At 49.5% G+C, this 13,571-nt stretch overlaps 1 pseudogene; it reads left to right on the top strand.

The window, feature by feature from the left end:
* Positions 1–13,571, top strand: part of LOC115109766 (paralemmin-1-like) — a 101,230-nt pseudogene that overhangs the window by 54,766 nt on the left and 32,893 nt on the right.

Here is a 13,571-nt window from a genome sequence, read left to right as displayed (position 1 = left end):
GGTTGTCTACTCTCTGGTACGTCATGCTCTGGTACGTCATACTCTGGTACTTAATGCTCTTGTACTTCATGCTCTGGTTGTCTACTCTCTGGTACGTCATGCTCTGGTACGTCATACTCTGGTACTTCATGCTCTCGCTATGCTCTGGTACGCTATGCTCTGGTACGTCATACTCTGGTACTTCATGCTCTTCTACGCTAAGCTCTGGTACGTCATGCTGTGGCTCGTCATGCTCTGGTACGTCACTCTCTGGTTCGTCATTCTCTGGTACGTCATGCTCTGGTTCGTCACGCTCTGATACGTCATGTTCTGGTACGTCATGCTCTGGACGTTACGCTCTGGTACATCATACTCTTGTATGTCACGCTCTGGTATGTCATGCTCTGGTTCGTCACTCTCTGGTTCGTCACTCTCTGGTACAGCATGCTCTGGTACGTCGTGCTCTGGTTCTTCATGCTCTGGTACCCTACGCTCTGGTACGTCATGCTCTGGTACGTCATAATCTGGTACATGCTCTGGTATGCTATGCTCTGGTACGTCATGCTCTGGTATGTCATGCTCTGGTATGTCATGCTCTGGTACGTCGTGCTCTGGTACGTCACGTTCTGGTACTTCACTCCCTGGTACGTCACGCTATGGTTCGTCCTGCTCTGGTACTTCATGCTCTGGTAGTCTACTCTCTGGTACGTCGTCATGCTCTGGTACGGCATGCTCTGGTACGTCATGTTCTGGTACGTCATGCTCTTGTATGTCATGCTCTGGTACGTCATGTTCTGGTACTTCATGCTCTGGTATGCTATGCTCTGGTACGTCATGCTCTGGTACGTCACTCTCTGCTTCATGCTCTGGTTGTCTACTCTCTGATTCGTCATGCTCTGGTATGTCATACTCTGGTACTTCGTGCTCTGGTAAGCTATGCTCTAGTACGTCATGCTCTGGTACTTCATGCTCTGGTACGCTACGCTGTGGTACGTCATGCTCTGGTACTTCATGCTCTTGTACGCTAAGCTCAGGTACGTCATGCTGTGGCTCGTCATGCTCTGGTACGTCACTCTCTGGTACGTCATACTCTGGTACTTCATGCTCTGGTATGCTATGCTCTGGTACGTCATGCTCTGGTAGTCTACTCTCTGGTACGTCATGCTCTGGTAGTCTACTATGCTCTGGTACGTCATGCTCTGGTACGGCATGCTCTGGTACGTCATGTTCTGGTACGTCATGCTCTGGTACGTCATTCTCTGGTACGTTATGCTCTGGTACGTCATGCTCTGGTACCCTACGCTCTGGTACGTCATGCTCTGGTACGGCATGCTCTGGTACGTCATGCTCTGGTACTTCATGCTCTGGTATGCTATGCTCTGGTACGTCACTCTCTGGTACTTCATGCTCTGGTTGTCTACTCTCTTGTACGTCATGCTCTGGTCACGCTCTGGTACGTCATACTCTGGTACTTAATGCTCTTGTATTTTCATGCTCTGGTTGTCTACTCTCATGTACGTCATGCTCTGTACGTCATACTCTGGTACTTCATGCTCTGGTACGCTCATGCTCTGGTACGCTATGCTCTGGTACGTCATGCTCTGGTACTTCATGCTCTTGTACGCTAAGCTCTGGTACGTCATGCTGTGGCTCGTCATGCTCTGGTACGTCACTCTCTGGTTCGTCACTCTCTGGTACGTCATGCTCTGGTTCGTCATGCTCTGGTTCGTCACGCTCTGGTTCGTCACGCTCTGATACGTCATGTTCTGGTACGTCATGCTCTGGACGTTACACTCTGGTACATCATACTCTTGTATGTCACGCTCTGGTATGTCATGCTCTGGTTCGTCACTCTCTGGTTCGTCACTCTCTGGTACAGCATGCTCTGGTACGTCGTGCTCTGGTTCTTCATGCTCTGGTACCCTACGCTCTGGTACGTCATGCTCTGGTACGTCATACTCTGGTACTTCGTGCTCATGCTATGCTCTGGTACGTCATGCTCTGGTACTTCATACTCTGGTGAGTCATGCTCTGGTACGTCATGCTCTGGTACGTCATGCTCTGGTATGTCATGCTCTGTTACATCATCCTCTGGTAGTCTACTCTCTGGTACGTCATCCTCTGGTACGCGTCATGCTCTGGTACCCTACGCTCTGGTACGTCATGCTCTGGTACGACAGGCTCTGGTACGTCATGTTCTGGTACGTCATGCTCTTGTATGTCATGCTCTGGTACGTCATGCTCTGGTACTTCATGCTCTGGTATGCTATGCTCTGGTACGTCACGCTCTGATTCGTCATGTTCTGGTACGTCATACTCTGGTACTCTCTGGTACGCTATGCTCTGGTACGTCATGCTCTGGTACTTCATGCTCTGGTACACTACGTTGTGGTACGTCATGCTCTGGTCCGTCATGCTCTTGACGTTACGCTCTGGTACATCATACTCTTGTATGTCACGCTCTGGTATGTCATGCTCTGGTACGTTACTCTCTGGTACATCATGCTTTGGTTGTCTACTCTCTTTTACGTCATGCTCTGGTACGTCATACTCTGGTACTTCGTGCTCTGGTATGCTATGCTCTGGTACGTCATGCTCTGGTACGTCCTACTCTGGTACGTCATGTTCTGGTACGTCATGCTCTGGACGTTACGCTCTGGTACATCATACTCTTGTATGTCACGCTCTGGTATGTCATGCTCTGGTTCGTCACTCTCTGGTTCGTCACTCTCTGGTACAGCATGCTCTGGTACGTCGTGCTCTGGTTCTTCATGCTCTGGTACCCTACGCTCTGGTACGTCATGCTCTGGTACGTCATAATCTGGTACTTCGTGCTCTGGTATGCTATGCTCTGGTACGTCATGCTCTGGTACGTCATGCTCTGGTATGTCATGCTCTGGTACGTCGTGCTCTGGTACGTCACGTTCTGGTACTTCACTCCCTGGTACGTCATGCTATGGTTTGTCCTGCTCTGGTACTTCATGCTCTGGTAGTCTACTCTCTGGTACGTCATATGCTCTGGTACGTCATGCTCTGGTACGTCATGCTCTGGTACCCTACGCTCTGGTACGTCATGCTCTGGTACGGCATGCTCTGGTACGTCATGTTCTGGTACGTCATTCTCTTGTATGTCATGCTCTGGTACGTCATGTTCTGGTACTTCATGCTCTGGTATGCTATGCTCTGGTACGTCATGCTCTGGTACGTCACTCTCTGGTACTTCATGCTCTGGTTGTCTACTCTCTGATTCGTCATGCACTGGTATGTCATACTCTGGTACTTCGTGCTCTGGTAAGCTATGCTCTAGTACGTCATGCTCTGGTACTTCATGCTCTGGTACGCTACGCTGTGGTACGTCATGCTCTGGTACTTCATGCTCTTGTACGCTAAGCTCTGGTACGTCATGCTGTGGCTCGTCATGCTCTGGTACGTCACTCTCTGGTACGTCATACTCTGGTACTTCGTGCTCTGGTATGCTATGCTCTGGTACGTCACTCTCTGGTACGTCATACTCTGGTACGTCATGCTCTGGTACTTCATGCTCTTGTACGCTAAGCTCTGGTTCGTCCTGCTCTGGTACGTCATGCTCTGGTAGTCTACTCTCTGGTACGTCATGCTCTGGTAGTCTACTCTCTGGTACGTCATGCTCTGGTACCCTACGCTCTGGTACATCATGCTCTGGTACGGCATGCTCTGGTACGTCATGTTCTGGTACGTCATGCTCTGGTACGTCATTCTCTGGTACGTTATGCTCTGGTACGTCATGCTCTGGTACCCTACGCTCTGGTACGTCATGCTCTGGTACGGCATGCTCTGGTACGTCATGCTCTGGTACTTCATGCTCTGGTATGCTATGCTCTGGTACGTCACTCTCTGGTACTTCATGCTCTTGACATTACGCTCTGGTACATCATACTCTTGTATGTCACGCTCTGGTATGTCATGCTCTGGCACGTCACTCTCTGGTACTTCATGCTCTGGTTGTCTACTCTCTTGTACGTCATGCTCTGGTACGTCATACTCTGGTACTTAATGCTCTTGTATTTTCATGCTCTGGTTGTCTACTCTCATGTACGTCATGCTCTAGTACGTCATACTCTGGTACTTCGTGCTCTGGTACGCTATGCTCTGGTACGCTATGCTCTGGTACGTCATACTCTGGTACTTCATGCTCTTGTACGCTAAGCTCTGGTACGTCATGCTGTGGCCCGTCATGCTCTGGTACTTCATGCTCTTGTACGCTAAGCTCTGGTACGTCATGCTGTGGCTCGTCATACTCTGGTACTTCGTGCTCTGGTATGCTATGCTCTGGTACGTCATGCTCTGGTAGTCTACTCTCTGGTACGTCATGCTCTGGTAGTCTACTCTCTGGTACGTCATGCTCTGGTACCCTACGCTCTGGTACATCATGCTCTGGTACGGCATGCTCTGGTGCGTCATGTTCTGGTACGTCATGCTCTGGTACGTCATTCTCTGGTACGTTATGCTCTGGTACGTCATGCTCTGGTACCCTACGCTCTGGTACGTCATGCTCTGGTACGGCATGCTCTGGTACGTCATGCTCTGGTACTTCATGCTCTGGTATGCTATGCTCTGGTACGTCACTCTCTGGTACTTCATGCTCTTGACATTACGCTCTGGTACATCATACTCTTGTATGTCACGCTCTGGTATGTCATGCTCTGGCACATCACTCTCTGGTACTTCATGCTCTGGTTGTCTACTCTCTTGTACGTCATGCTCTGGTACGTCATACTCTGGTACTTAATGCTCTTGTATTTTCATGCTCTGGTTGTCTACTCTCATGTACGTCATGCTCTAGTACGTCATACTCTGGTACTTCGTGCTCTGGTACGCTATGCTCTGGTACGCTATGCTCTGGTACGTCATACTCTGGTACTTCATGCTCTTGTACGCTAAGCTCTGGTACGTCATGCTGTGGCTCGTCATGCTCTGGTACGTCACTCTCTGGTTCGTCATTCTCTGGTACGTCATGCTCTGGTACGTCGTGCTCTGGTATGTCATGCTCTGGTACGTCGTGCTCTGGTACGTCACGTTCTGGTACTTCACTCCCTGGTACGTCACGCTATGGTTCGTCCTGCTCTGGTACTTCATGCTCTGGTAGTCTACTCTCTGGTACGTCATGCTCTGGTAGTCTACGCTCTGGTACGTCATGCTCTGGTACGGCATGCTCTGGTACGTCATGTTCTGGTACGTCATGCTCTTGTATGTCATGCTCTGGTACGTCATGTTCTGGTACTTCATGCTCTAGTATGCTATGCTCTGGTACGTCATGCTCTGGACGTTACGCTCTGGTACATCATACTCTTGTATGTCACGCTCTGGTATGTCATGCTCTGGTACGTCACTCTCTGGTACTTCATGATTTGGTTGTCTACTCTCTGGTACGTCATGCTCTGGTACGTCATACTCTGGTACTTAATGCTCTTGTACTTCATGCTCTGGTTGTCTACTCTCTGGTACGTCATGCTCTGGTACGTCATACTCTGGTACTTCATGCTCTGGTACGCTATGCTCTGGTACGCTATGCTCTGGTACGTCATACTCTGGTACTTCATGCTCTTCTACGCTAAGCTCTGGTACGTCATGCTGTGGCTCGTCATGCTCTGGTACGTCACTCTCTGGTTCGTCATTCTCTGGTACGTCATGCTCTGGTTCGTCACGCTCTGATACGTCATGTTCTGGTACGTCATGCTCTGGACGTTACGCTCTGGTACATCATACTCTTGTATGTCACGCTCTGGTATGTCATGCTCTGGTTCGTCACTCTCTGGTTCGTCACTCTCTGGTACAGCATGCTCTGGTACGTCGTGCTCTGGTTCTTCATGCTCTGGTACCCTACGCTCTGGTACGTCATGCTCTGGTACGTCATAATCTGGTACTTCGTGCTCTGGTATGCTATGCTCTGGTACGTCATGCTCTGGTATGTCATGCTCTGGTATGTCATGCTCTGGTACGTCGTGCTCTGGTACGTCACGTTCTGGTACTTCACTCCCTGGTACGTCACGCTATGGTTCGTCCTGCTCTGGTACTTCATGCTCTGGTAGTCTACTCTCTGGTACGTCATATGCTCTGGTACGGCATGCTCTGGTACGTCATGTTCTGGTACGTCATGCTCTTGTATGTCATGCTCTGGTACGTCATGTTCTGGTACTTCATGCTCTGGTATGCTATGCTCTGGTACGTCATGCTCTGGTACGTCACTCTCTGGTACTTCATGCTCTGGTTGTCTACTCTCTGATTCGTCATGCACTGGTATGTCATACTCTGGTACTTCGTGCTCTGGTAAGCTATGCTCTAGTACGTCATGCTCTGGTACTTCATGCTCTGGTACGCTACGCTGTGGTACGTCATGCTCTGGTACTTCATGCTCTTGTACGCTAAGCTCAGGTACGTCATGCTGTGGCTCGTCATGCTCTGGTACGTCACTCTCTGGTACGTCATACTCTGGTACTTCGTGCTCTGGTATGCTATGCTCTGGTACGTCATGCTCTGGTAGTCTACTCTCTGGTACGTCATGCTCTGGTAGTCTACTCTCTGGTACGTCATGCTCTGGTACGGCATGCTCTGGTACGTCATGTTCTGGTACGTCATGCTCTGGTACGTCATTCTCTGGTACGTTATGCTCTGGTACGTCATGCTCTGGTACCCTACGCTCTGGTACGTCATGCTCTGGTACGGCATGCTCTGGTACGTCATGCTCTGGTACTTCATGCTCTGGTATGCTATGCTCTGGTACGTCACTCTCTGGTACTTCATGCTCTGGTTGTCTACTCTCTTGTACGTCATGCTCTGGTACGTCATACTCTGGTACTTAATGCTCTTGTATTTTCATGCTCTGGTTGTCTACTCTCATGTACGTCATGCTCTAGTACGTCATACTCTGGTACTTCGTGCTCTGGTACGCTATGCTCTGGTACGCTATGCTCTGGTACGTCATACTCTGGTACTTCATGCTCTTGTACGCTAAGCTCTGGTACGTCATGCTGTGGCTCGTCATGCTCTGGTACGTCACTCTCTGGTTCGTCACTCTCTGGTACGTCATGCTCTGGTTCGTCACGCTCTGGTTCGTCACGCTCTGATACGTCATGTTCTGGTACGTCATGCTCTGGACGTTACACTCTGGTACATCATACTCTTGTATGTCACGCTCTGGTATGTCATGCTCTGGTTCGTCACTCTCTGGTTCGTCACTCTCTGGTACAGCATGCTCTGGTACGTCGTGCTCTGGTTCTTCATGCTCTGGTACCCTACGCTCTGGTACGTCATGCTCTGGTACGTCATACTCTGGTACTTCGTGCTTTGGTATGCTATGCTCTGGTACGTCATGCTCTGGTACTTCATACTCTGGTGAGTCATGCTCTGGTACGTCATGCTCTGGTACGTCATGCTCTGGTATGTCATGCTCTGTTACATCATCCTCTGGTAGTCTACTCTCTGGTACGTCATCCTCTGGTACGTCATGCTCTGGTACCCTACGCTCTGGTACGTCATGCTCTGGTACGACAGGCTCTGGTACGTCATGTTCTGGTACGTCATGCTCTTGTATGTCATGCTCTGGTACGTCATGCTCTGGTACTTCATGCTCTGGTATGCTATGCTCTGGTACGTCACGCTCTGATTCGTCATGTTCTGGTACGTCATACTCTGGTACTTCGTGCTCTGGTACGCTATGCTCTGGTACGTCATGCTCTGGTACTTCATGCTCTGGTACACTACGTTGTGGTACGTCATGCTCTGGTCCGTCATGCTCTTGACGTTACGCTCTGGTACATCATACTCTTGTATGTCACGCTCTGGTATGTCATGCTCTGGTACGTTACTCTCTGGTACATCATGCTTTGGTTGTCTACTCTCTTTTACGTCATGCTCTGGTACGTCATACTCTGGTACTTCGTGCTCTGGTATGCTATGCTCTGGTACGTCATGCTCTGGTACGTCCTACTCTGGTACGTCATGCTCTGGTACTTCATGCTCTGGTATGCTATGCTCTGGTACGTCACTCTCTGGTACTTCATGCTCTTGACGTTACGCTCTGGTACGTCATACTCTGGTACTTCGTGCTCTGGTACGCTATGCTCTGGTACGTCATACTCTGGTACTTCATGCTCTTGTACGCTAAGCTCTGGTACGTCATGCTGTGGCTCGTCATGCTCTGGTACTTCACTCCCTGGTACGTCACGCTATGGTTCGTCCTGCTCTGGTACTTCATGCTCTGGTAGTCTACTCTCTGGTACGTCATGCTCTGGTCGTCTACTCTCAGGTACGTCATGCTCTGGTACGTCATGCTCTGGTACCCTACTGTTACGAATCCCTTTTGGCCCGACAGTCTAGGGGGGATGGTAATGAGACCCGTAACATAACTCATGCAAATTATTATTGTGACAAAGTAAAAGTGTGAACGAAATAACCACGACAACAGAAATCTACCGTCAAACTCCAGGTTTATTTATAAACACACGGTAATGGGGGGAGCAGGAAAAGGGGCTGAGCTGGACCCAAGGAAAGAAACAATAAGTATTCAAAAACACCCCTAAGCTAGACTAGCCTACTTTAACAACAGCTAACTAACTAACCAAAAATACAGTGGGTGGTCCGCCCAGTTCTAACTAGTGTATTTAACAAAGTTCACCTACGGGTAGTGTATGCCCATGGGCGACTTGTCTTGGTTTCCCCCTTTTCCCACCAGCAAACAAACAAACACCATAACCAAAAACAATACTCACAGGTGATGACAAAGTGCTATGGAGGTGTTTAAACAAAAGAGAGGTTAAGACACAAAGCGAGAGTGAAACACAGAGACCTACAGACATGGCATTTACAGAGAGATTGAGCTCTAGAGCAAACAAATGATGGGGTTTTTAAACCATGGGGAAGGAACTGTGATAGGGTAGGAAATAGGAGGAGGTGTGTCTTCTGATTGATGATTGATTGTTGACTGATTGGGGAGTGATGATTTTCACCTGTGAGGGGAGAAAGAGAGAAAAGAAACACACACAGGATACACACACACACAGGATAACTGTATCCGTAACACCTACGCTCTGGTACGTCATGCTCTGGTACGGCATGCTCTGGTACGTCATGTTCTGGTACGTCATGCTCTTGTATGCTATGCTCTGGTACGTCATGCTCTGGACGTTACGCTCTGGTACATCATACTCTTGTATGTCACGCTCTGGTATGTCATGCACTGGTACGTCACTCTCTGGTACTTCATGCTCTGGTTATCTACTCTCTGATTTGTCATGCTCTGGCATGTCATACTCTGGTACTTCGTGCTCTGGTACACTATACTCTGGTAAGTCATGCTCTGGTACTTCATGCTCTGGTACGCTACGCTGTGGTACGTCATGCTCTGGTACTTCATGCTCTTGTACGCTAAGGTCTGGTACGTCATGCTGTGGCTCGTCATGCTCTGGTACGTCACTCTCTGGTTCGTCATTCTCTGGTACGTCATGCTCTGGTACGTCATGCTCTGGTACGTCATGCTCTGGTACTTCATGCTCTGGTATGCTATGCTCTGGTACGTCACTCTCTGGTACTTCATGCTCTTGACATTACGCTCTGGTACATCATACTCTTGTATGTCACGCTCTGGTATGTCATGCTCTGGTACGTCACTCTCTGGTACTTCATGCTTTGGTTGTCTACTCTCTGGTACGTCATGCTCTGGTACTTAATGCTCTTGTATTTTCATGCTCTGGTTGTCTACTCTCTGGTACGTCATGCTCTGGTACGTCATACTCTCGTACTTCGTGCTCTGGTACGCTATGCTCTGGTACGCTATGCTCTGGTACGTCATACTCTGGTACTTCATGTTCTTGTACGCTAAGCTCTGGTACGTCATGCTGTGGCTCGTCATGCTCTGGTACGCCACTCTCTGGTTCGTCATTCTCTGATACGTCATGCTCTGGTTCGTCACGCTCTGATACGTCATGTTCTGGTACGTCATGCTCTGGACGTTACGCTCTGGTACATCATACTCTTGTATGTCACGCTCTGGTATGTCATGCTCTGGTTCGTCACTCTCTGGTTCGTCACTCTCTGGTACAGCATGCTCTGGTACGTCGTGCTCTGGTTCTTCATGCTCTGGTACCCTACGCTCTGGTACGTCATGCTCTGGTACGTCATACTCTGGTACTTCGTGCTCTGGTATGCTATGCTCTAATACGTCATGCTCTGGTACTTCATACTCTGGTGAGTCATGCTCTGGTACGTCATGCTCTGGTACGTAATGCTCTGGTAGTCTACTCTCTGGTACGTCATGCTCTGGTATGTCATGCTCTGGTACCCTATGCTCTGGTTCATCCTGCTCTGGTACGTCATGCTCTGGTACCTTACACTCTGGTACGTCATGCTCTGGTACGTCATGCTCTGGTCCGTCATGCTCTGGTCCATCATGCTCTGGTCCGTCATGCTCTGGTCCGTCATGCTCTGGTACCCTACGCTCTGGTACGTCATGCTCTGGTACGTCATGCTCTGGTACGTCATGCTCTGGTATGCTATGCTCTGGTACGTCACTCTCTGGTACTTCATGCTCTTGACGTTACGCTCTGGTACATCATACTCTTGTATGTCACGCTCTGGTATGTCATGCTCTGGTACGTCACTCTCTGGTACTTCATGCTTTGGTTGTCTACTCTCTGGTACGTCATGCTCTGGTTCGTCACTCTCTGGTTCGTCACTCTCTGGTACAGCATGCTCTGGTACGTCGTGCTCTGGTTCTTCATGCTCTGGTACCCTACGCTCTGGTACGTAATGCTCTGGTACGTCATACTCTTGTACATCGTGCTCTGGTATGCTATGCTCTAATACGTCATGCTCTGGTACTTCATACTCTGGTGAGTCATGCTCTGGTATGCTCTGGTACGTCATGCTCTGGTATGTCATGCTCTGGTACGTCATGCTCTGGTAGTCTACTCTCTGGTACGTCATGCTCTGGTATGTCATGCTCTGGTACCCTATGCTCTGGTTCATCCTGCTCTGGTACGTCATGCTCTGGTACCCTACACTCTGGTACGTCATGCTCTGGTACGTCATGCTCTGGTCCGTCATGCTCTGGTCCATCATGCTCTGGTCCGTCATGCTCTGGTCCGTCATGCTCTGGTACCCTACGCTCTGGTACGTCATGCTCTGGTACGTCATGCTCTTTTACGTCATGCTCTGGTATGCTATGCTCTGGTACGTCACTCTCTGGTACTTCATGCTCTTGACGTTACGCTCTGGTACATCATACTCTTGTATGTCACGCTCTGGTATGTCATGCTCTGGTACGTCACTCTCTGGTACTTCATGCTTTGGTTGTCTACTCTCTGGTACGTCATGCTCTGGTACGTCATACTCTGGTACTTAATGCTCTTGTACTTCATGCTCTGGTTGTCTACTCTCTGGTACGTCATGCTCTGGTACGTCATACTCTGGTACTTCGTGCTCTGGTACGCTATGCTCTGGTACGCTATGCTCTGGTACGTCATACTCTGGTACTTCATGCTCTTGTACGCTAAGCTCTGGTACGTCATGCTATGGCTCGTCATGCTCTGGTACGTCACTCTGGTTCGTCATTCCCTGGTACGTCATGCTCTGGTTCGTCACGCTCTGATACGTCATGTTCTGGTACGTCATGCTCTGGACGTTACGCTCTGGTACATCATACTCTTGTATGTCACGCTCTGGTATGTCATGCTCTGGTTCGTCACTCTCTGGTTCGTCACTCTCTGGTACAGCATGCTCTGGTACGTCGTGCTCTGGTTCTTCATGCTCTGGTACCCTACGCTCTGGTACGTCATGCTCTGGTACGTCATACTCTGGTACTTCGTGCTCTGGTATGCTATGCTCTGGTACGTCATGCTCTGGTACTTCATACTCTGGTGAGTCATGCTCTGGTACGTCATGCTCTGGTACGTCATGCTCTGGTACGTCATGCTCTGGTATGTCATGCTCTGGTACTCTACTCTCTGGTACGTCATGCTCTGGTACGTCATGCTCTGGTACCCTACGCTCTGGTACGTCATGCTCTGGTACGTCATGCTCTGGTACGTCATGCTCTGGTATGTCATGCTCTGGTACGTCATGCTCTGGTAGTCTACTCTCTGGTACGTCATGCTCTGGTATGTCATGCTCTGGTACCCTATGCTCTGGTTCATCCTGCTCTGGTACGTCATGCTCTGGTACCCTACACTCTGGTACGTCATGCTCTGGTACGTCATGCTCTGGTCCGTCATGCTCTGGTCCATCATGCTCTGGTCCGTCATGCTCTGGTCCGTCATGCTCTGGTACCCTACGCTCTGGTACGTCATGCTCTGGTACGTCATGTTTAGGTACGTCATGCTCTGGTACTTCATGCTCTGGTATGCTATGCTCTGGTACGTCACGCTCTGATTCGTCATGTTCTGGTACGTCATGCTCTGGACGTTACGCTCTGGTACATCATACTCTTGTATGTCATGCTCTGGTACGTCACTCTCTGGTACTTCATGCTCTGGTTGTCTCCTCTCTGATTCGTCATGCTCTGGTATGTCATACTCTGGTACTTCGTGCTCTGGTACGCTATGCTCTGGTACATCATGCTCTGGTACTTCATGCTCTGGTACGCTACGTTGTGGTACGTCATGCTCTGGTACTTCATGCTCTTGTACGCTAAGCTCTGGTACGTCATGCTGTGGCTCGTCATGCTCTGGTACGTCACTCTCTGGTTCGTCATTCTCTGGTACGTCATACTCTGGTACATCATGCTTTTGTATGCTACACTCTGGTATGTCATGCTCTGGTACGTCACGCTCTGGTTCGTCCTGCTCTGGTTCTTCATGCTCTGGTAGTCTACTCTCTGGTACGTCATGCTCTGGTATGTCATGCTCTGGTACCCTATGCTCTGGTTCGTCCTGCTCTGGTACTTCATGTTCTGGTAGTCTACTCTCTAGTACGTCATGCTCTGGTACGTCATGCTCTGGTATGTCATCCTCTAGTACGTCAATGTCTTGTACTTTATGCTCTGGTACGTCATGCTCTGGTACATCATGCTCTGGTATGTCATGCTCTGGTACTTCATGCTCTTGTACTCTACGCTCTGGTACGTCATGCTCTGGTACGTCATGCTCTGGTACGTCATGCTCTGGTACGTCATGCTCTGGTATGTCATCCTCTAGTACGTCAATGTCTTGTACTTTATGCTCTGTTACGTCATGCTGTGGTACATCATGTTCTGGTACGTCATGTTCTGGTACGTCATGCTCTGGTACGTTATGTTCTGGTATGTCATGCTCTTGTATGTCATGCTCTGGTAAGCTACGCTCCTGTAGATCTTGCTCTAGTACGTCATGCTCTGGTACGTCATGCTCTGGTACTTTATTCTCTGGTACGTCATGCTCTGGTACATCATGCTCTGGTAAGGCTATTCATACATTTTAATGTAGTCTGGGTTTTTAATGGAGGTCGAGGTCCAATATCTGAAATTGCATTGAGTGTGATGGTTTCTTACGCCCTTTCATTTTAATATATTGTTTATTTATGAGTGCTGTGTTGATGCATCAGATTTTAGTGGGGTAGTTAACCGTGCCAGTAAGGCCTGGCAG

This window comes from Oncorhynchus nerka, linkage group LG25 (assembly GCF_034236695.1).
Source record: "Oncorhynchus nerka isolate Pitt River linkage group LG25, Oner_Uvic_2.0, whole genome shotgun sequence".
Classification (NCBI taxonomy): Eukaryota; Metazoa; Chordata; class Actinopteri; order Salmoniformes; family Salmonidae; genus Oncorhynchus; species Oncorhynchus nerka.
The sequence above is the reverse complement of the archived record's forward strand: the minus strand, read 5'-3'. Positions and strand labels throughout refer to the sequence as shown.